The sequence below is a fragment of the Perognathus longimembris genome, chromosome 14 (genome assembly GCF_023159225.1).
Source record: "Perognathus longimembris pacificus isolate PPM17 chromosome 14, ASM2315922v1, whole genome shotgun sequence".
NCBI lineage: Eukaryota > Metazoa > Chordata > Mammalia > Rodentia > Heteromyidae > Perognathus > Perognathus longimembris.
The window spans coordinates 39,484,172-39,509,320 of NC_063174.1; the positions used below are offsets into that span (position 1 = coordinate 39,484,172).

The window sequence follows — 25,149 nt, forward strand, 5'->3', positions numbered from 1 at the left end:
GCCTGGCCTAATCATGTAACCCTTCAAAAAGAGAGGGTTTTCCAAGGCTAGTATAAACTATGGATATTGCTAAGAGAATGTGACCCTGTATAATTCACACCATTACAGTTGCCGTTACAGTTTCTGTGGGCCTGTTGTCTTTATGTCTGAAATCTGTAGGATAGAAATCCAGGAGGGGGAAATGGATGCTAAATTAGTCTGCTCGTGCTGCATAATAAAATACTATTGGCTATGTGCTTAACCAACATGAATTTATTTTATTACAGAATTATAAGCTGAAAAAAAAAGACCAGTGGGCTCAGTTTCTGATACAACCTCTCTCCCTGACTTGGAGGCAATGTGTGGTCTTCTCACCTTAGACTCACATCATCCCTCCTCTGTCCACATGTGCAGAGAGAGCAAGTTCTCGGAAGTCTATTCTAATAGGATACTAACTCTATTGTATTAGGGCCCAACCTTATGGCCTCATTTAACCCTGATTACTTTTGTTAAAGTCTGTCTCTAAACACAGTCGTTTGGGGGTGTTAGGACTTCCACATACGCATTTTGTGAGGACACAATCATTTTAATCCATAACAAGTATAAAATGAAGAGACAGGGACAGTCTGGAAACTTCTAGCAGAAGCTAAAACCCATGTCAGTGACTCTAACCTTAATGAGGATCATGAAGGAAAGAGGATTTCTGTCATCAGGTAGCTAAATGCCTAACTCACCCAGAGTTGGAGAAACTGTAGGAGGGCCTGGGAGAAAGTACAGTAAGTCTAGGCCTGGTTGTCCCCCAATATGGTGAGCCAGCAAATAAGAGACACCCTGTAGAGGCTATAAAGGTTTACTGTCAGTTCTGCCCTCCAAGTTTCCCCTGTGAAAGTCCTCCAAGGCCCACTGAAGTCAGAAATACACAGAGTAGAGGGTTCTTGGAAATGCAGTAAAGTCTACCCAAGTTGACACATTACAAAGAGGGATTTTGTCTAAGGTTGGGAGATATGGGAGCCATTGGCCATACTTGAGTGGACAGTTAATGCTGCAGAAATAGATCTATAAAGGGACAAAGATAGGGGCTGGGGATATGGCCTAGTGGCAAGAGTGCCTGCCTCGGATACACGAGGCCCTAGGTTCGATTCCCCAGCACCACATATACAGAAAACGGCCAGAAGCGGCGCTGTGGCTCAAGCGGCAGAGTGCTAGCCTTGAGCAGGAAGAAGCCAGGGACAGTGCTCAGGCCCTGAGTCCAAGGCCCAGGACTGGCAAAAAAAAAAAAAAAAAAGGGGACAAAGATAGTTTGATTATAAGGAAGGACATTGGTGAAAATAACAGGAGGGTAGTATGGTTATGGGGTATGGATTCATAGTTGAAGACATGATAATGAGAGAGGAGGAGTAAGTGTGGCAGCTGTGATCATTTTACTTCTATTTCTTTTTCTTGCCTAGTTGCTCTGGCTAGGACTTCTAGTACTGTACTGAACAGAAGCAGCAAGAGAAGACAGGTCTGTCTTGTTCTTGACGTAGCCCAAGAGCTTCCAGCTTTTGATGTTGGCTGTGCACTTGTCATGTGTGGTATTTTTTATGTTGAGGCAAATACCATCTATTCCTTGTTTGTTGAGAGTTTACTTTTTAATCATGAATCAGTACTAAATTTTGTCTAATACTTCTAATGTACCTATTGAGATGATTTTGTGATTTTTGTCCTTGGTTTTGTTAATGTGGTGTATCATATTAATTGATTTGCATACAACAAACCTTCATTGTATCTCAGCTATAAATCCCACTTGGTCATGGTGTACGATCCTTTTAATGTGCTCCTAGATTTGACTTGCATGGATTTCCTTAGTACATTTGCATCTGTCTTCTTCAGCAACATTCCCCTGCCATTTTCTTTGCTTGTACTTTCTTTGTCATTTGTGTCAGGGTAATAGTGACTTATAAAATGAGTTTAGAAGTGCTCCAATTTTGGGAGGAAGAGTTTGAGGATGATTGGCATTAATTCCTTAAATGTTTAGTACAGTTCACTGATAGAGCCGTCATGGCAATTACATATGTATAATTTCATGTCAAAAAGTGTCCCTCAAGAGGTATGAGAAAACTCAATTTTTACTTTTAAGCCTCTTACATTTCTTTTGTGTCTCAGCTTCTTAAGTAAGACCATAATGCTGAAATCCGGCTCTATTATGGATTGAAAAGGAGCCAATGCTAGAAATACACGGTACCTTTAACCAGGTATAGCCTCCAGTAGAAAGTCAGGTGTGCTGGAGAGCCACCTCAAGGGGAGGCAGAGATCATGTTGCTCCTGTTAGGGTGAAAGAACCAAGTAGTGTGCTAGAGTCTTGCTTGGAAGAAGTCGAGGCCATGATATAAAGACCCGGATGTGTGCTGAGCTCAAGGGGCAGGCCTAGTACACGCCATCAGTTCACAGTGAGGATTTGTGGCCAAAGAAGTAAGTAGAAAGGCTGGGAGGAGCTTGGGCCCATTGGAAGACTGGAAGTTCCTATACAGAGCAAGAGTGCTAGCCAGAGGCTTAGCTCTTGAGGGTGGGCTTGGCCTGCTTAGGGATTTCTCACTGGACCAGAAATGTCTTATTAAGACAGAAGTTTTAAATGAAGCACTTTCCTTAGTTTTGCTCACTCTGAGTCACCCAAGTGTGGAGGGTAAGACTAGAAATAAGATCCGTTTGGACTGCTTATAAATGTCACTATCTAGGGGAGTCTTGTTTAGATGTAGAATTAATGATGGTGAATGTCTCTGTGAAGCCACCAAGCTCATACTTGGAATAAGGATTGTTACCATGTATATTCAATAAGCTAGAAAGGACCATACAGTCTTGCTGGTGTCAGTCTTTGAGCTGTCTCTCCCAAGAACTTGGGGTTCCCTTTTAGTCAGCAGCTCAGGACATTGTTTTAGTTTTTAGTCCAGAGTAGGCTGTTTTTGCATTTCCTTTACTATTTTCTACCTCCTGGACCTACGAAGTGGAGATGGAGGCCAGATTTCTTAATGAGCCTGTTCTCACTGCATGGCTTTTGTGTTCTTGCTATTAGGGTAGCATGTGCTCTCTCTCTCTCGCTCGCTCTCTCTCCCATCCTCCCTCTCTCTTTCCTTCCCTTCCTCCCTCCCTCTTTCCTTCCCATTTTCCCCCCTTCCTTTTTCTTTCCTTCTCTCCCCCACCCCACCTCTTGTGGTATTGAACATGTATTGTCAGGATAGTTGCATGCTCCAAAACAGAGGTAAACAGTAAACCTCCACCACTGGCAAAAACTCCATTAGTCATTATTGCTTAACCACTCAGTGTCCCACATTGTAGAAGTTATTCATTCATATGCATCCTGGGGTAGTTACTATTTTTCTTCTACAAATACTGAAACAGAGGTGACTTTCCCAAGGCCTCTCTGCTACCAAGGTTCTAGGTGGGACTCAGCCCATGATTAGTACAGCAGAAACCATCTTCTAACAGAAAAGAGAACGCATGGTTCCTATATCCCCTGCCCATAAAAAAAAAAAAGCTTGCATACTTAAGAAGCAGAAGTAGAGCACATTACCTCATGAGGACAGATGGCTATGACTTTCTCTACCCAGAAAACCTATTTAGGCAGATGTTTCATTGACAACAAGATGGGTAAACATGGCCTTAATGAACGCCTTTGCTGAAAGTTACTGGCTGCACTTTGTCAGAACTGTTGTTTTTCCTGTCACTCCTCAGACTAGCTTTAAAAAAAAAAAAGTAGTAGGCATGAAGAGAATTTAAAATGCGTCCTCTTTCCCATCAAGACAAATAGAACCTTTCACTCAGAAAAGAATAAAAAGTTCATTTTGGCCTTGGAAATCCCAAGTAAGGAATAGAGAATTGACAAATCCTAGGAAGATAATCTCATAAAGCAAAAGGAAGATATTACAGTTTTCCTTGCCAAGCATTCTGCAATCACAGAAAGCCTAGGACTGCCCTGATCTTGGAGCTTGAACCTTATGCTTAAGTGTTATTGTTTCGCACCTTTTTACCTCCCTACCTTCTCTCTGTCCATCCATCCTTTAGCTGGCACTACCTCCATTCCCAACGACCTACCCTTCCGCCCTGTTGGCTTCATACCTAGCAAGTAGCAACTTTTCCTGTCCCTCTAACATGCATGTCTCCCTTCCTTACTCCAGCTTCTTCTTAACGTATTTTGTAAGTTTCTTTGAGCTGATCCTTGGTGAGTAAACTTCTCCTTTAGGTCTCAACTTTAAATAAAATGTGTGGCCTCCTAGATCTCTGCTTCTGCTTGGCACTTTTGGGGTTGATTTGAAGAGTCCTCATGTTGCCGATTCATGGGCATGGCCTCTTGTGCAGAAGCAAGGGGGACTAGGCATGTTGGGAAAGACAATATTCTTAATTAGAAATGGGCCCCATTGGGGGATCTTCAAGGAGACATTCAATTTGCACCTATCTTAGCAAGCCTCACAGTAGTTAATTAAAAGCTGCTTCACTCACTATTGAAACCTTCATGGCTGGTTGGATCATTTGTAGCTGCCAAACATGGGCCAAGTGAGGGAAAAGTTCTGAATCTGGGTTTTGTCATTTGCTCTTTAGAATCTGGAGAGACTTGAGGAAGAAGGATATGGAGAGCAGTTGGAGTAAATGTTCCTTAACTCTTGCCACTAAACCACTGTGCCTCTACCTCTGCTCCTCTTCTATCCTACGTGAGTTCTAGCTCACTACCACCACCACCACCACCACCACCCTAACCTCCCTAGGCCAGACCACTGGTTCCTTAAGTTCAGGCTCTCAGATGCATCCAACTTTTGTCAGTGACCTCCTTATGTTCCTCACCCTCTACCCCTATATCCTCCCATGAAAGACAAGCCACAGTAGCAGCCATTTGTCCCTCACACACCCTGTGTCCCCATGCTCATCCTTTCAGCAGACTGCCTGGTGTCTCTTTTTACTTAAGGATGTCAATCTCAGTCTTCATATCTGCCTTTTAATCTGCCTCCCTCACTGCTTGGCAGGACTCAGTGGTTCTTTTCCTTGTGCTTCTAGAGTATTCCTCTCATACAGATGTATCGTATATATGTCATTCTACTTTGAATTACAAGTAGTCAGAATGGCTTTTTCCTCCCCCACTAAACTTACAATGTTCCAAGCTTGCTCTGTATCCTATTCATCTCTGCAACTTCACAAGACCCGGGAGAGTAAGAGAGCCCTCTGTGGTCCAGAGCCAGTGTTGGGAAGTAGACATTGAACTGAGAGCAGCCAAGCTTTCTGAGGAACAGCCCGGTGCCCCTGAGGAGGTGGGGAAGATTGGGTTTTCTAATAATAAGAAGGGCCAGGCCAGCTACAATCTTGCTCTGAAAAGGGTTTCTATTTAGATCCTCACTGCTTCATCATAGTAGATTTATAAAAGAAAAGCAGGGGGAAGTGTCATGTGTGTGTCTATCCATAAAATGTATGTGTATATATACATTGAAGACTCGAGGTGAAATCCTACACCCAATGGAACTCTATAAAAGAAAGAAAGTTGCTTTTCTTCTCTAGAGCTGACCAGTTTTCACAACTCTGGCCCCAAAGTAGGTTCTATAATTAATCCTCAAATGCAATAAAATCCATATGTACACATAGATACATGCATGCATGTACATATGTGTGTGTATATAGACACATACCAATGAGTTTTAAAATCCGGTATAAGTCCTCAGACTCAAACCTACGAGACCTGAGCACAGACAACCTGGCAGCTCGTCGCTACTGAGCCACAAAATTCATATCTGTCTCCATACAGAGGCCATGGGTAAGAGCCCTCACACAAGAGCTGTATATCCTTCCTGCCTTGGTATAGGTGTGAAATCTGGGCCTTGAACTCCCACTAGACTTTTCACACAAGACTGGCACTCTTAACACGTGAGCCATACCTCTACTTCCAGCTTTTTGCTGGGTAATTGGAGATAAAAGTCAGCCCAGAGTTGTCTTTCCATGCTGGCTTTGAACTTGGATCCTCAGATCTCAGCCTCCTGGTAGCTTAGACTGCAGGCCTGAGCCCTGCATGAAACAAAGTTAGACCCTACCCTGGCATCGAGCATTGTATTTACTAAGTTCATATTTGAGTCACAGACATAGTGTCATAGGCTGTCATCTGCTCTGCTCTCCTGGAGTCTCTACCTACGATGTCACAACACTTCACAGTCCCTCACCACACACAGAAAGGAGTGACAGTCCCATCTCCCACTGCCAAGGAAAGAGGACACCAAATGGACAGGGGAGATGAATGCTGAGCAAGCCAAGTGGAATGATGGCATTAAAAATGGCTGAGAAATCCCAAATCCTTAGGATCACCCAGACCTGCAGGCTGGAGGGCACTGGGTTGATCCTGACAGGAAACAGCCCTTTTTCTCCCTGCTGTGTTCAGCTGAGTCACATTTTCCCCATCAGACTGTGTTAACAGTGCCCTCTAGAGGCCATTTTCAAGACTGCAGGGCTTTACAAGCAACACCCCATCCGCTTCCTGTTTGGGAATTCTTTGGGCAGAGTGGGTCAACCCAAGGTTTCTGGAGGTAAACAAGAGCTTGCTGTGTTTTTAGCGTCTTGGAAACTGCATTCTAACCCATTCTATGAGAAATTTTTTGAGAAATTTCATGTCCAGAAGTTGAAAATCTCTCCACCTCTGGAACTAGGCAGAGATCAGTGCTGCTTAGATGCCTGGCTGGGTTAAGAGCTGGAGATCTACCTGGACTCATGGCTTTGATAGCAGCTCTTAGTCTCAGATGAGATGTCCCCCCGTTCCCCTTCACACACACATCTCTCTCTCTCTCTCTCTCTCTCTCTCTCTCTCTCTCTCTCTCTCTCTCTCTCTCTCTCTCTCTCTCTCTCTCTCTCTCTCTCATTCCCTCTTTAACTCTCGCACTTGAACTCATGGTCTCATGCTCTCACTTGACTGTTTCAGCTCAAGGCTAGCACCACTTGAGCCACACCTCCATTTCTAGCTTTTTGGTAATTGACTAGAGATAAGAATCTCATACTCTTTTCCTGCCTGAGCTGGTTTTGAACCCGAATCCTTAGATTCTCAGCCTCTTGAGTGGCTAGAATTACCAGTATGAGCCACCAAAGCCCAGCCCATTGCCTCATTCTTAAAAACAAATGGAACCCATGTATTGTAAGTCGAGATCCAACACATCACATTGCATTTATAGCAAATTCTGATAGCTTAAAGCATCCTTTCTTTCCTTTCCAGCACCTAAGTTATCTATTCTGTCTCTAGAGGTAGGTTCATTTCATTATTTTGAAGTATGGAGCTGAATAAAATATATCTCAGATACAGCAAGCTGAGGTCTGTCAATATTTTCTGCAGTGTGGATGGAAGTTTTGCCATTGTGAACCATACAATCTCTGGTACTCATTCGCCTCCGTCCTTGTAGTACCACAGGCAATGGAAAGCCAGTGGGCCTGGCTGCATCCCTTAAGTTTGTCTGGAGAATCAGATGACACCCTGAATCAGCCCCATTGGCCATCATTTGAAAGACTCTGAAAGACTCAGTAGCTCAGGGCTACTGCTGACAGGTATGTGGGTCATGGCCTCAGAACAGTACCCAGCAAAGGGGACAAGTGGGACCTGAAGTTCAACCCATGCTTGGCTTCTTCACATCTCCTACCACAAGGACCACTTTGTATAGTGCATACAAATGTCTTATTCGCTCTCAGGCTACAACTAACGAGAGTAGACGCCTTTCCTAAGGTATTAGGGTTAAACTAAGGTGTTAGAGTTAAAATAGGAGTATGTCCCCCCACCCCCTATTGTATCCTATTGTACCACATTCATCCTCCTTGTGAAGATGTGGGGTATGGGATGAGATGAAGCGAGGTGGGTAGCTAAGCACTTACCATGCACCATGGCCCTCATTCTGCAAGTTGAACTGTGACAGCAGAGCTGATGTGCATTTATCTTTCCTGCTTCACAATTTCACAGGTTGAAGCTTCCTTATTACTGCAGATCTTCCTGGGAAACTCCACACATTATTTCCTTTGCTACCTTATTAGGTCAAGAACTTTTCTCCCTTTACATTTAAAAGGAGCACTTTAGAGCTTCTCTTTGACATATCGGAAGGGCCAACATCAGCTACTCTTGAACATGGGGGCCATTGTTAAGCAAAACAAGGGTTACTGGAACCTAAGCACTGCTATGACATGACATCAATCTCAGGTCCTAGAAGGCCACTATGTGATTGGGGGCAGGTAGCGTGTACTCAGCATAGATGGGCTGGATAAAAGATGATTCCCATCCCAGGAGGTCAGAGAAGGATGGTGAAAAGTATTATCATATTTCTCAAACAGCATGCAACTTGAAACTGAGGAATTGCTTATTTTGGGAATGTTCCTTTAAGTAGTTTTAGACCATGGTAACTAAAACCATGGAAATGAAATGAAGAAAGAAAATAGAAATAAGTGGGGGTTACTGTGTGGGTATGTGGATGGATGTATATACATAATATACTTCCTATTATATATGTGATATCGAATGGGTATATATATCCTATTATGTAATCTCATGTGACATATACAAATATCATATATGGAATATCTACATGTTATATGCATATTGAATGTCATATCATATAGGGAGAAGAGAGGAAGACTTATTATAAGGTCTTACTTAGCTCATGCAGCTGACAAACCCCAGTTCCTACAATGTGGGTCTATAAACTTAAGTGTGTTGTGTAGTTAAGTCTAAAGGCCTGAGAACAAGGAGAGCCAGTGCTTCAGATGCAGTTCAAAGGTCACCAGACTCAGCACTCAGAAGGAACTGATGGCTCAGCTGAGTCTGAAGGCAAGAAAGGGTCTCTTTTTCTCTTGGAAAGGTTGCTCATTGTTGTTCTATAAAGATGTTGGATAGGCGTCCTATTACTGCTTTACTGAATTTATCCATTAATACATTAATATTCTCCAAAGAGTACACATATCCTGAATAACACTTGACTAAGCATCTGTTCACTTGTGGTCCAGTAAAGTTGATGCACAAAGTCAACTACTGCACCTCATTTGCAAACAGGTGCCAAATGTGAACAGTAGCTTTCTTTCAGGGCCTTTTGTTTCATTTTGTTTTCAAAAGTGCATTCCCCTGTGTCTGTTTTAGTGTCTCTTTACTCACTCTTGATATTCACAGTACTGTCCGCACAATACATGAGAGCTAGACACTAGTGGCTGATAAGGAATGCACACCCATCCATTCTCTCAAGCCCAGGGATGGGAGTGAGTGGTGGGAGCCATGCCAAAGGAGAAGAAGACCAGGAAAAGAGAACCTCAATGAAGAGTTCATTTGGTGAGGGTCTTTGTTAGTAGTTATTGCCCAAACCAGAGTCCCTTTACAAAGTGTCCTGGCCAAAAATTGTGACTTGTTAAGAATGGGTAGGATGTGTGACTTTTCAAACTCTAACATCCAAATCCTTTTCTCAAATAGCATCTTACAGACAGGACCAAAAATATACAATGAAAAGAGGGCCATTTGCCCTGACACAACTAAAGAGAAGCGAGAACAAGAGTGTCAGCCCCTGGTGCCCCCTTGAGTATCCTGCCTTCCCCAAAGATAGCCACCTCCACGCATCCAGGGTCCTGTTTGAAAGCCATTGAGCTTGTCATTCCTCAAGTGAGACAACTTAAGCAGAAAGACACATAGTTTGAACAATAACCCTTTCTACCTTTTGTTTATATAAAATTCCCCTTTCCAGTTAACCCCTCTCTAAACTTCTGTTGCATATACATTTGGAATATGTTATAGAGAGTAATATAAAACTGCAAGGCTTACTATAACATTAGTATCTGATATTCTAATGATGCTAAACAGCCAGTTGTGAAGAGAGCAAATAAAATAACTACACAAAAGAAACTGCTATTAGTGCTTGTTCCCGTGTGAAGGAAATAAAGTCAGGTGTGCATTTAAACATCTTGACAGAAGGTTTCAGCTTTCTATTTGGGTTGAAGTGCATTTACATGCCATGAAGTTCTAGCCTTTGAGTATATAGTTTGTGTTGGTGAATAATTATACCCATGTAGCCCACAGCTCTGTCAAAATCTACATCTCTTTTGTTCTAGAAAGTTCTCTAGGTGCCCATCCAAAATAATCAGACCCCATAAAAAACAATAAATATGATATTTGTCACTAGTTTTATATAAGTGGAATCATACTATGTTAGTTTTTGTTATTATTGTTGTTTGCTTTGTTTTGTTTGGCTTTTTCAGACAAGGTCTTGTTACATAGTCCAGGTTGGCCTTGAACTTGCAGTCTTCCTATCACGTACATCTAAAAGCAGTACTTTATAATTTTCAGAATATAAGTCTTATACATCTTCCATGAAATTTATTCCTAGGTAGTAAATGTTTGACCTGCAGTTATAAATATTATTCTACATATTATATTAGTCATTTATTTAGAGGATTTCTTGAAGATTATCTTCAAGAAAGTTCATATATCTGCTGGGTTTACTAGTTTTTTGACAAGATTTGGGGGGTTTTGTTTGTTTTCTTTGTGCTGGTCCTAGAGCTTGAAGTCTGGTAGGTCCTGAGTACTGTCCCTGAACTTTTTTGCTCAAATCTAGCACTCTACCAATTGAAGCACAGTTCTACTTCTGGTCTTTTGATAGTTAATTGAAGATAAGAGTATCAAGGGCTTTCCTATGTAGGCTGGCTTCAAACCAAAATCCTCCAGATCTCGGTTTCAAGCCAGCAAGGACATTATAACACATCCTTAAGATTCCATTTCCAAAATAATCAGCAAAGAAAAAAACCTTGGCTGGAGGCATGTGTCAGGTTGTGGACCTCTAGCCAAGTGAGCAAGCACATGGAACAAAGGCCTTGAGTCAAAACCCTGATTTGGTGGGGAGGGGAAGGTGTTAATATAAGCAATATATGAAGTTCTTATGAGCAGTTTTTTCATTTCTCTTCAGTATACCCGAGAGTAGACTTTACTGGGTCATAAGATAACTCAGTGCTGTAATGTAGCTTTTGAGGAACTGTCATGTTTTCCAAAATGACTGCACAGTTTACATTCCCACCTCAAGAGCATGAAGGTTTCGATTCCTCTGCAGCCTTGCTAACACTACATGAAGCAGAACCTCACTATGGTTTTGGTGTACATTTCTCTAATTGGGATAGGGTTTTGTGGTCGTCTGTGTTACTCCTATTTGGAGCAATACCCATACAGCCTGTTATTCCTATAGTGACTATAGATCCTTTAGCAATGGCTCTTCTCACTGCCCTGCTATTGGCTATCTGCCTTCTCTGCTTCTCTTTTTTAATTAGTCTAAATCATGGTTTATCAATTTTACTGATCTTTATGAACTACCAGACTTTGGTTTAAGTAAATTTCTCTAGTGGTCAATTCTCTATTTCAATCATTCCTCTTCTTTGCAATTTCCTCTGTTCTATTTACTCTGAGTGTAATTTTCTCATCAGGTCATTAGATTGATGATCTAAATTTCTACCAGAAGAAACATTCTGTAGTATATGATCCATCCTGGCCACGGTATCCTGTGAACTTGAAAAGTATTTGATGTGTTAATAGCGTTTTCTACACTTTTAAAATATCTTTATTGATTTTTTAATACCATCAATGGATTAGAGAAATTGACATAAGTTTCATCTTATTCACACAAAACTTGAAGAGGATATACTCCATCCGATTTAATATATCCTGAGGCCCAGAAAGATTACGTTGATTTAGGGTCTGAAAGGATCCTAGAGGTGAAAGGTAAATAGACTCCATGTTTGGCAAGAAGACTGTATACCCAGCAAGGAGGAAAGAACAATAGGCCTGACTTATCTATTCTAATAGAGCCAAAAGCATTCCATCTTAGCTTGCCACAATTTGATAAAAACCCATCTGGGGGAAAACGATGAGTTTGGGGTTTACTTGAGAAGTCCCTGGTTATTTTTGTGGTCTAACTGAAGTTGTTTAATGTGACAGAGAGGTGATGCAGGTCTAAACCAACACTGAAAACTGCTCTCAGTGAATGAGCCACAATGCTCTGCATAATGTTTTCACATAGCCATTTCCAGGCAGCCAGGAAAAGCAGCAGGGTCAGGATTTGAGGCTAAGAAGAAAGACTCCAGTGCCATCTATTTCAAGCAATAACCTAGGAGAAAACAAAAAACTCACAATTTTAAAAAGCTTTTGTATTGTGGACAATGTGAAGGGAAAGTTAGCAATGAGAAGAAAGAGAGCTGTGGACAAAGTCCTGTCCTTCCTGCTACTCATCTATGTTTTTCTCTACTCTAGTATTTATCGAGCTTCTAAAGCCCATTCCCTTTGGAAAGACATCAAAAAATATAACACTCAACTGATCCTGAAACACACACACACACACACACACACACACACACACACACACACACACACCATTATACAGGAATTTGATCATGAGGTACAGAGAAGCCACATTTTAAGAGGTCAAATAGGGAGTCTTTATTAGACTGTGACAGCAAGCAGACACATGTCCCCCCAAAACTTGCAGCTTTGAGTGCCCTGAATACTGTTAGGAAACTGAGCCACAAGGGTAGTGAAGAAGAGCAGATAAGGAATCTCAACAAACAAGATCAACTCCAATGGAGAGCTGAAGAGGGACACCATGATGACCCAAAGAGAGTCAGGAGACACAGGCATAGTGCAATGGTGGCAGAAGTGGAGGGGATCTGGATAGGGTCATGGTCAGGGGGCAGGGTTACAGATAGCTGGAGAGTTCAATGAGCCTCCGGAGTTCATGGTACAGGTCTGGTAGGTTGGGGAACCTATTGTCCAAGTCCCTACCCTGCTTCTGGGCAGTTAGGCACCTATTGCCTAGAGGTAGGGGTGAGGAAGTGAATTTCACCTCTAAGAATTTTTGAAAAGTCCTCATCATCCACCAAGATGCCAAGATGGTGTCAGTTAGACCCAGTATCCATATTTCACCCCAACCTTGGCCTTTCTGATTAATGACCTGAGTGTGTGTGTGTGTGTGTGTGTGTGTGTGTGTGTGTGTGTGTGTAATCAGCTTGTATAAAACCCAGGGTCTCTCCTCCCTCGCCATCTGAACTCTTTCTGGTGCTAGCATTGTTTGGGTCACTAGCAATAAATTCCTTTAACTTCTCAGAAAAGTGGCCTTGAACTTTACTGGCCTGTGTTGCCTTAACATTGAAAGTGGCACACAATAGATAGCTTTCTGTGTCTCTTCTTTCACTTACTAAGACTTCATCCTCTATTGTAAGACCTGTGCTCTTTTCTGCTGCGTTGACATTCTTGGAGCCAAAAGGCCTAACTATGAACTGCTTTATTTTTGTCAGATATATACCCCCATCTCAGTGAGAAAGGCTCCCCACTTGGAGAATTTCTCTATTAGTGGGACCAGCTGGACCCTACCCAGTAGGTCTAGCACATTGCATATTCCTGCCAGTCCAAGAAGTTATTCAAACAAGCCAAGAGCATCCTCCTGCAGGAAGTAGGGCCTGCTCACGATCTTATCAATTCACTGTGCTCAGGTGTGTATCCCCTGTATGGCCCTGAATTTCAAGCTGTGGGTAGAAGCAACTACTAAACCACTGTCCCCTTTGCATAGTGTCATGTGTTCAAATTGTACTCTTACAGGAATTTGATTGCAAGAAACTGAGAAGCCACACTTTGAGAGGTCAAATTGGGAGTCTTGATTAGAGAGCCAGGAACTGCAGGTGGACTCCTGTCACAAAGGCCTGCAGCCTCGAAAACGTTAAACATTGTTAGAAAACTGAGCCATGAGGGTAGTAAAGCAAAGAAAGAACAGAAAAAGAAACCCCATAAACATGATTAACTGTAATGGAGAGCTGAAGAGGGACACCATGGTGACCTGAGAAGAGTCAGCAGACATGAGGCATGGTGCAAAATGGCACCTGAGTTGGTTGGGGCCTACATAGGATCCTGGTCAGGGGGCAGGGTCACAGGGAGCTCAAGAATCTCAAGAGTTCATGGCACAGGATTGGCAGGTCTTGTAACCTATTGTCCTAGTCCCTGCCCCTTCCCCTAGGAATTCAGGCACACCTATCACCTGAAAGTGGGACTTCACCTTCCTCCATCATGAGGACAAGATGGCTCCAGTTAAACCCAATTCCCTATCATCCACTGCATGCCCAAGATGGTGCCAGTTAGATCTAGTATCCTTATTTCAGAACTTCACTGTTGGAGGCAAGGGGTATTTCCTTCCTTCTCTCTTACCCTCCTTCCCTCTTACCATCTTTTCCTTCTTCTTTCCCTCTTGCCCTTCCTTCCATACATCTCTCCCTGCCCCCTTTCTCTCTCCCTTTTATCCCTCCTTCCATCTTAACCTCCTCTCTTCTTCCTTCCTCTTCCTTTCTCTTTCCCTCTTACCCGTTCTTCTTTCCTTCTTCCCTTCCCTCCCTCTAACCCCTTCTTCCTTCCCTCCCCTCTCCCTCTTTGTAAATTGGAAGCAACTAGTACAACCCCACATTAGTGCATGGAACAATACCGTATTCTTTGTAATAGCTACACAGAGGTCCACAGTACAAATATAAATTAATCTATGTATCTTCCTCCCTACTAATGGACATTTGCTCTCCATTCTTTGTTCCATACTTCAGTGTATTTTACTAAGCAAGAGTCATCTTAGCTCTGAAGAAGTAAAGGCTTGCAAATTAGAAGTATGAGTTCAAGGGTACATACATTTAAATTTTGATAAACATTGAAAATTTGCCCCAATTGGAACTCCCTGGGACAGAGTAACTGATTGTTCTCCACATCCTCACCAATCAACCCAGGTATCATAAACCTTCAGATGATAGACAAGAGGGCAGGTAAAATGGTCACCACTGTAGCTTCAGTTACGTTCTTAGAAACTAGGACCAGTCTCTTCCCATAGCCTTGTCCTTTGTGTTCAAGAAGCCTTTTCTGTATCAGGTCATTTAGCCCCTTTTCTATTTTTAAACTTTTCATTTATTATTTGTTAGTTGAATTTATCATAGGTTTTGCTGTCAAAAAATATTTTCTTTTATGCATTTGTCTTCTTTTACAGATTTCAGGTTTTGACATAGATGCAGAGAGATCTTCTTTTTTTTTTTTTCATATACTAGAACTTGAACTCAAGCATAACACTGAAGCTTAGCTTTCACTCAAGGCTAGCACTCTATCATTTGAGCCACAGCTCCACTTCTGGCTTTTTGCTGATTAAGGGATATAAAAGTCTCACAGACTTCTCTGTCTAGGCTGGCTTTGTACCTCTGGCTTCAGATCTCAGCCTCCTGAGTAGCTAGGATTATAGGCATGAGCTACCTCAATCAGCTCAGAGGGATCTTCTAAACGTTGTAGTTGTGTTTTCTCTTGACAGTTGTCTGGATTTCAGTGGTTTCATATTTTCATTTAAGTCTTTGATTCACCTGGAATCTATGCTGATATAAACTGTGAGATTAAAAATCCATAACTTTGGTGGGGTTTTTTTAGTTGATTTCCTACTTGAGAATAAGTCATCTTTTCCCTGCTAATGTGCAATGGCATCTTTATCAAATATTTACAGGCACTATTTCTGCCCTGTGTTGTTTCATGACTCTGTTTCTTTGTGCACTAACACAAGGATCTTGTAACTATTACATATTTCAAAGATATTTTAATGCTTGTTATTATCTCTATTTATATCCTTTTCCATATTCTTGCTTATTTTATTTTCCAAAAAAACTTTAGAATTGTCTCATCTATAGCTCCAAGAAAAAAAATTGGGGGGTGGGATTTGGGGGTTTTGAAATTTTATGAACTAAATTAGAGACAGTTGAATATTTACAATGCTGAGCTTTCAAGTCAGGATGTAATATTAATGTTATTTCTTTAAAGATTTCTATGGTCTTGAACAGTATTCTAAAGTTTGGGTTGACCATGTGCAAGTGGCTCATACCTGTAATCTTGGTTGCTTAAGGAGGCTGAGACCTAAGGATTGTGGTCTGAAGCCTACCAAGGCAGAAAAGCCCATGACACTCTGTTTCCAATAAGTCAGCAAAAAGCTGGGCTGGAGGTGTTGCTTAAATTGTAGTACTCCAGCATAGCAAGCAAACTAAAGGAGAATGGGAGACCCTCAGTTCAAGGTCTGATAAAAAAATAAAAAAAGAATTTTTACAGATCTTACATGTGTTTCAGTTACATTTATTTCTACATATCTAAGTAAATTTTTTTCTTCCTTGAGATTTTTTAACACTTTATAATTTACAAATATTAAGAGTGACCCTTTCTGGATGGAACTTTCCTTAGCTTTCTAAATTTTAGTATTTATAGTGGTTTTTTTCTGAGTATGCCATCCTATCATCATTGCAATAGATCACTTCCTGCTGTTTTTCTCAGTATTTGTAGTCCTGGTATATCTTTCCCCTGCCTGTTTTGGGTGGACTTCAGAATGACATTGAAGAACAGGATAAGGATGTCTTTATCTTATCTTTGACTGTGACAAGAATAAGAATGCTGCTGTGGTTTCTCATCATCACATATTAAATAAGAATTTTCAATGTCCCAGGTGCTAGGATATAGCAAACTCAGCTACCTTTCAGGCTCAACTCAAATCCACCTTGCTCCAAAGCTCTTTCTGATCACCTCAGACCCAAGTTCTCTCTGTTTCCTCTGAATTTCAGAGTTCTTGCCCTATGTTCTTTTACTTTGTGTCCTGTTTTGGAGTTATTTGCACATTCTGTTTGTCTACTATAGTCCCCTAAAATTCTCTAAGCTCAGAAAAGGCAAGTGTTTGACTGATCAGCCCATGGGACTCAAAATTCTGCTATGCACCTGGTAAATGTTCCACAGAAGCCTGCCTAATAATTAATTATTAATTAATTAATTAGTATGAAGATCTGTTCAAAGCTATTCAAACTCCAAGTAAACATCTGTTCAAAGAAAATGCAGATTCTCATACAGAGCTCTTTAGCCATGAATAATACATATAAATCAGCCCAATAAAATTTCCACATGCATATGTCCACATTTGGCACTAGCCAAAAAGGAGGCAGTGGGAGCAGCGAGGGAGAATGTCATGTTTACCTTTGATTTACCTTTATTACAGAGGGAGGGAAATGGAGAGGGAATAGCCACCTGAAGCCAAAGAACTTGGAACCTGTGAACCTCTGCCGGTCCTCTAAATCTAGATGAACCAAAATAAATCAAGCCTTTGAGACTTCACTTCAGAATTCTTTTCTGTAAAGTATCTGTCTCTTTGGACAAGGATAACAGAGTGAGCAAGGTTGGGGTCAGGGTTGGGTTTCCTCAAATGGTACCATTGGTTTTTATCAAGTGTGGCATGGGCTTTTGATTTTTTTATTCCTATTCTTCTTGTCTCTGACCATACCAGCCTGACCACGCCTCCCTCCATCTTGTTGATTCTATTCTCAGTTTCTCTGTACACTGTGCAGTGTATCATCCATTGTAGTTCACACAACACACACACACACACACACACACACACACACACACACACACACACACACACACACACACACACCTCCCCTGACAACTTTAGACATACATCTGCAGGTCTATATTAAAATAATTGAAGCATCCTTTTTCTCTGCGGGTGGTGTCACAACCTTGACACAATCTCTCTACTAACATTCTCAGAAGGGAGGGTGAAGCTGGGGTGCAGGGACATGGAGGTGGGGGGCTTAGTTTATAAGCCAAAAAAAGAGGGACTGTGTATCCAGATGAGGAATCAGGCTTTGTTGCCATGATGCAAAACCCATGAGCTAAAACCCAGCAGCCCAGTGGGCATGTACTTGGCTCTGAATGAATGCCCACTCACATGACAAACAGATGAGTGGTTAAATGGATAGTCTTTGTCTCAACTCAGGAGATTTTTTTTTTCCGTATTGGCTTTTCTAAGTGTTTAGTATGATTTAAGTTAGTGGTTTTGCGTCTTTTGCTCTTAGTTTAGGAAAATTCCGCTATCCGGGTCCTCAGGCGATCTGGTGAACTTGAGGTTGTTCCTAGATAAATATGGTTTTATTATTAATTCATGCATTTGAAAGAACACATGCATGGGAAAGCAGCAAGCAAGTCCTTTTACACCAGATGCTCTTTCAAAGACCATTATTTCTTTCGTGCTCAGGATGCACTCCTCAAGATGGCAACAGATTCAAATCTCTGGTGAGAGCTGGGACAGAGAGATTTAGAGGCGTTTCTGATAGGCCACAGTTTCCTACTGGTATTGGAGACCTATGTGGAGAAGGCTGGCTGTGCATTCCTCCCAGTCTTTCCTCTAAAGCACTTTCCATGTTGCTTCCTTTCTCCTTGTTCCCCTCAGATCAGGACTGTCTGAGTTGCTGGTGCTCAGTCACTAGGCCAGCCCTTTGGGAGGACAAACCCTCTCCTCCAGCCTCTCAATCTTCCTCTCAGCGTGTTAGTCATCCATTATTGATGCTCCTTTACACCCATTTCGCCCCAGTGTCTCCAAGCTCTTGTGCACCACTGAGCAGAACCAGGTGCAGAATCTAGTGGGGTTCCAGGCCTGCTTTATCTTCATGGCTGGACACCAGCAGAAACCCAGTCTTAGGGACAGCATGTAGTTTCTCCTTTGCATTCTAGGAAGCAAAATGTCAAAAGCTGTTCATTTGAAGTACGTGCCCTCCCTTCCCTCCTGACTCCTCCCCTATAACATACCGAGTTTCAGCTTTCTAAAATATACTGATTGCTAGGTTCTTGACCCTTACTCCTCCATGTAAGCCAGACTTCTTTCGTTTTCTGTTTAGTCCAGAGGAATGAGGTTAATGTGTGTTGTTAGCTTAGTTATAGGGGACAAGCCATGGAAAAAGAGAAAGTGATTGTCTCTGCTCCCTGATTTCTTATTCAAGCAAGAATAGAGTTGGCAAGGTAACATTGGGGAAGTGATTTGCATGAGCTGCCCTTTCTGAAGGCAAGACTATTTGCTTGCAGGTTCTTCAGGAAAGGCTGGAGTTACACCAGGGGGACACTGCTGTCTACCTCTACATTTGCATGCGTAAATTACGCACACATAGCTCTATCCCCTGCCAACCTCCTCTGAGTTTTCGCAAGACACACACTGCTGCTTGAGGCAATGTCAGAAATCCAGGCCCGTCCAAGGACTCATCTCATTCTAACCTTTCCTACAGTGGCCAGACCTCATATTTGAGGATGTGGAATTCTCAGGTATTAAGATAATGATGGAGGAAACCAATCAGATGCCTACTTTCTAGTTCTAGAGGTTACAATGGACACCTCTGTGGACAGAATAGGGAAATGGGGTCCTGCTGTGTTTCAGACACTTGGCAGCCTTGTTCTTAAGAGTTCTTAGTGTAAGCACCAGCCCAGAAACCCTGCAGACACATAGTCATGTAGAAGAAAGAAAGCATTTTAGTGTCAGCTGAAGATGACAGGCTAGCTCTCCTGGGATAGAGAGTAGCAGCCTACACTCAGGCAGGGAGGGAGGTAGTTATATAGCATCAAAGAGGCTGAAGGTAGAAGGGGCTGGGAGCAGGAAATCTTCTGTAGTCACAGCTGGACACTGGAAATATTAGACAGCTGGCCAGGACATTCTATAAGTGATTTATGGCCAGGGAAAACATCTTATAACTGGCACATGGCTGGGATCATACATTCTATAGCTGGGCACTAGAAATAGCCATGGGACCAGGAATGGGCATCCTGACTGCAACAGCAGCATGTGGTTGATGCTGTTGGGGCTGGGGGTTCATGAAGTTTGGGTGGGGAATGGGCGGCTGTGACTGGGCCTGGTTTGTGGGTGACCCAAGATGAAGACTGTCAACCTAAAACAGAGGTGCACATGCTAACATTAACAGTGAAGGGAACAATTTGTGGGATCACTGGCTGAGAGGAGTAGAAAGAAAGCTAAACTCTCAGTCCTCACTGCCTATAAGAGACAAGGTATGTAAAGCTTTCTGAGACTTACTCAGAATTGTATCACAAAAAGAAACAGGCATTTGCTCCACAAAAGATTTTGTGTATCTGTGCCTGTACTGGGCTTGAACTCAGGGCCTAGATGCTGTTCCTTAGGTTTTTTTACTCAAGGCTGACATTCTACCACTTTAACCACAGCTTCACTTCCAGACTTTAGGTGTTTAAATTAGAGATAAGAGTCTCACAGACTTTCCTGCCTGGGCTGGCTTCAAACTGCAGTCCTTAGATGTTAGCCTCCTGAGCAGATAGGATTACAGGTGTGAACCACCAGCTCCTAGCTCCACAAAATACTTTAATGGAAGCAAAAGAGACCAAGAGCCTCATGTACAACTGTTCTGGCCTATTTGAAATCTTCAAAGGCCTTTAATAACCTCTATTACGTGCCTATGTGATTTTCATCACACAAACTCATACTCTTACAATTTTTAAATAATTCACCAGTAAGAATCAATGTGAGAACTAAATACTAATAAGATTTGGTCTGGGAGAGTGACATGGTAAGATTGTTAATGTTTAATGCACTCACATCAAAGTGGGATAATCCAGCTCCTGAAGGTCAAGAGAGTCCTCTTTTTATAAATTAAATAGAGAAAAAAATAACCCTTTATTGTCGCTATCCTGTTTTTCTCATTCACATGAATCCAGTATAAACTTATTATAGCCAAGTCCAGGCTAAACATTTCCTGGTGTTCTGGCAAGTTCCCTTACAGTGTTCATGTGGCTTGTCCCCAGCCACTTTGTTCCTATGATAATAATGGAAAGCTTCTCTGGAATATACCACATCTTCAAAGCGTCTCATTCACTGTCACTCTTAGGCTTTATTACAGTCATTGAGAGACACAGTTAATTTGCGTACAGAATTTGGACTTGGTTTTAGAGCAATGATAAATGAGAGCTGTCACTCCTTACAGAGAAAAGAAGAATGACCTTGAGCACTGCAGGAGGAAATTGCAAAGATTTCTGCTCCCTATTTCCATGCTAAATCAAAAGATTACCAAAGTCAAGATCAAGTTCTTCATTTACCTTAGGCCAAATCTGAAAAGGTCCCAAAAGAAAACTCCACCCCTAGAATTTCTAGTAATTGAGAATGAAACAACTGTTGTTGGGTTAACAAGGGGATGTCTATACAAGGGGCTGGCTCCTGGGAGCTGCCCAAACTTACTAAACTCACTGGCTCACCTTGCTGTTTCTGGAGAAATGTACTCTAATGCTCAAAAGTAAACATCTCTACAAATTTATACTGTTTCTTCATTTTGCTTGTACCTACCATGTTGACACCTATTCCTAATTTTCCCTAGCACATATTGTCTCAAAGCTTTGAGATCAATGTCACCATTGAAAAACTCTAGAATAAATTCTCCTGAAGTCTCGTCATTACTCAGCTTTTGGCCAAGAAACATTAGTGTTACTGAATCCTCTTACTTTGAAGACTGGCCCTTGGAGCTTCCCGTTTCTGCTTTCCTGACATTTGTAAAGTTGGGTCATCCTCTCAAGGGAAGCTAGCTTTCCTTGTTCATAATGCATTCAGGAGCCACTTCTCTTTATGGAGCTGGAAACAAAGTAACTTCCCTTGCTCCATCAGTGTGAATGTTTTTCAGCTCCGCACAGCAGAAAGCCTGCCTTTGGGGGTTTAGACCTGTGCAGCTCACTGCTACTGCTGCTTCTGTCTGCTGCTTGCTTGAGTTTTTCTTTATGGTTATAAGAGGGTTGCTTTGTCTCTAGGCATCACAACCACAGTCCAAAGAAGACCAAAAATAAAAGGTAGGCGAGGGCTGTGTCACCATACCATCGCCTTTTCTCAGACATGTTAGATGTTCTCAGGCATGCTCTGACTTTCAGACTTCTGCTTATGCCTTGCTGGCCTGACCTAGGCAGCACCTAGCTACGTACAATCCACAGGAGGGGTTTGGCTTTTCTATGCATTTTCCTGGTGGTGATTGAGAAAAGGGTTGGGACACTTTATGGGCAAAACACACAATAGTGTAGTGACATGTAGCAAGCGGCAGGGACAGAGCCAGAGGCAAGGCTCTCAGATCCCACCGTTCACTGTTCTGCCAACCCAAGATATTTTTCCCTTTGAAACTGTGTTTAGCACTATCAACTTGGCCATTTCCCACTGGGACAAGCCAGCAGAAGTCTTTGCATTTTATGAACTTATAAAAACAGAGAATAAATTTGTTCTGCTTGTTCTTAAGGTTCCTCAGATGCAACTTCCTCCAAGTTATATAAATTGAGAGAGAAGGTAACTTGAAATAAAATGTATATTTTTAGGGGGAAATTTTGTTCAAAGTGCACCATGTACATGCGTAGACACATCAAGGTGAAAGCTCCTCCTATTACGAAGTATGCCAATTAAGTCATTGAAAAATATATCCTTGTCATGAGCATTTCTGTGCATTGAAACTTCATAGGCCTAGGTGTTTCCTACCTGAGAACAACTCCTAGAATTCCTTGACTCTCTGTTCCCTCTTCATCCTCAAGCTTCTCCTCCCCCCATTCTGCTGTTAACATCCTGTTTCTTTTTTGTCAGTAACTCTTTACATATGAAGATACAAAGATCATATGTAGATGCCCATAGTAATTTATTAGGCTAAATGTTTTTGACAAGAGTCAGAAAACATACATAAATATCAGCTTGGGAGATGAGAAGCAAATGCCAAGATGGAATTTCTCACTGTAATTCTTCCCCCTCTGCTTAGGAAGCTGAGTTGGGAATTCAGACTGAAGTAGAAGAATCACAGAATCTTGAGATGTAAATCTGTTTCTGCTGTTGCAGGCACTTAAAATAATGTTTACACCAGCGCTTCTTTCTTCACTGGAGAATGCTGTGTGAGGAATCTGTGTTGTGTTTTCCTTAAATGCTCCTGGCTGTAAAGCAGAAGCACAGCCCCTGATAAATGTTTTGTTTTTGTCCTCAAAATAGTGAATAAATCATGAAATCTCTAGGTAAACTGAATAATAGCTCCCTGGAGAGAACTGTAGTTCAGTGTGGATGAAATGAACGCCCTCACGTTTTTCTAGGGAATTCTTGCCTTGCAGCAATGGTGTTTGATGCTCCTAAATTAATTAAGAGTTTCCACAGATTGGAATGTTATTGAAGTGAGCAGTGATGTTTATGAACTAATGTTAATGTACCACGGAGCAGGACAGTGACTTTATAAATAGCAGGTCATGAAATTCTCTGTACACTTATGAGCTCTGCTTCCCTAATGAATAACCAAGGCCCTGAGATTTGGGGTGATGAGTCCAGGAGTACCCTGGGCAGGTGCTAGTGGCTCACGCCTGTAATCCTAGCTACTCAGAAGGCTGAGATCTGATGATCAGAGTTCAAAGCCAGCCTGCTCAGGAAAGTCTGTGAGACTCTCATCTCTAATGAACCAGCAAAAAGCCAGAAATGAACATGTGCCTCAAGTGGTAGAGTTCCAGCCTCAAATGGGCGTGGTAAATGGCCTCCCCTTCTTTTACCCCCAAATTCAAGTAAGCAGAATTTAACTGCTATAACTTAATAAGGCATAAAGTGGTACTATACTATTTTTAATTTTTTTAAATATACAGATGATTTAAACATCTAGCTTCCTTAGGCTTAATTAAGTCAAGAGAAGCACGTGCCTCACAGAGCACACACACTTCTTTCTTGTTGTAAAATACTTTTGCCTCAGCTATAGGCAGCTGCCTAGGTTGAACACTGTACCTAATCATGTGTTACACAGCTGGGAGAACAGCAGCCAATAGCTAGTTGGCATTCTGGGCCTGGTTTATGCCGACTCTGTTGCTAACTATACCAGGATGTCCGCATAGTTGAAAGAAAAAAAGAAGTACTGCTTTTCATTCATAGTCAGGTCTAAGGTACATATTAGTTCTTGATACAACTGAGATAAGATTACCAAGGCTAGGGTTTCTTTCTGAAGATATACCAATTAGATACAGGTGGGTAGATAAATAGATGATAAATAGGTAGGTAGGTAGGTAGGTAGGTAAGAAGATAGAGACAGAGTGAGGCAGAGAGAGATTTATTCTGGAGTTTTAGAGGCCAAGAGATACCAATACACTATATTTAAGCTAGAGAACCAAGAAAGCTGATGGTGTAACTTCTAGTCTAAGATTGAAGATCTGAGAGCTAGTAGTACAATTGGGCCAAGCTCCAAAGGCAGAAGATCAGAGAACCTAGAGCTGTGATATCCAAGATGAGGGAAGACAGTTATCTCAGCTCCAGGAGAGCAGAGATTTCACCTTTGTTCTGACTTGGCCATCAATGAATGTCACTATGCCTACCCACATTGGCAAAAGGGATCTCCTTTCCTTAGTCTTCTGACTCACATGCTGTTCTTGTCTGGAAACACCATCATTGACCACCAGCAGTCATGTTCTGTCAGCTCTCTGGGCATCCCATAATCAAGTCAAGTTGACACATATATGGGTGCTACCTGTAATAAAGTCAGTCAGCCTAGAAAAGCACCCAATATGTAATAACAATGCAGCAAATGATTGTGGAAGAGTGACACACACCTAGTACATATAAGGAGCACAGTGGCAGAAGGCCTGAGCAGGCTTCACCTGGTGTTGCCTATCCAGAAGGTCCCCATTAGGAAAAGACCAACTAATTAGCAACACACAGCCACTTCCCTTTTGTAAGGATCAAGAAAAAGGAGAAGCCCTGCAAAGGTAGACTCTGAATTACAACGCCTTGCAATAGAGTTGTCTCAGTGTAGCATTGAAGCACAATCTGGAAAGAGTAGACAGAGGAAGCCTCTGAGTGAGGGATCCAGGGCAGGAGGAACTAAAATGAGGACAGAGAGGGGACTAGGAGGGGAAGGCTGCCCACCTGAGAAAGAAGGGATGCACAGGACTGTCACTTAAATGGGGCCTTGAGCACTGCCTCACAGAGCAGCTCTCTTCTAACCACTTGTGGCTACTGCCCTTCTCTGCCATTCATCTTTTAAGATGAGTCTATAGTATCAAACTCCCAAGTGGAGTACAGGTCCTATGTATAAGCCTTAAGCTCAGGGGTACTGTGTCCCTTCTTACTCTCCACGGTGTCTTGGTACCATCAGTGTGCAGTCACTGTGGATGCCAATGTTTCTTCAGCATTGGAGACCTTGCGAGGATCTTCCACTGCATGTCAACCCCATGCGCCTATCTTTATCTACCCCCAGTGGCCACTCCATGGCCATGCTAATGAGTGCTTTCAATGCGTATAAGAAGAGCCCAGGGGTGTGGGTAACACACAGCCAGTGAGCGTAGCCTAACAAGCCATATGGGTGACACCATAGAACAAGCCTGCCTCATCTTAC

At 42.2% G+C, this 25,149-nt stretch overlaps 1 protein-coding gene across 6 annotated transcripts in view; it reads left to right on the top strand.

The window, feature by feature from the left end:
- Positions 1-25,149, top strand: part of Rgs6 (regulator of G protein signaling 6) — a 480,138-nt gene that overhangs the window by 294,407 nt on the left and 160,582 nt on the right. The window lies entirely within an intron of this gene.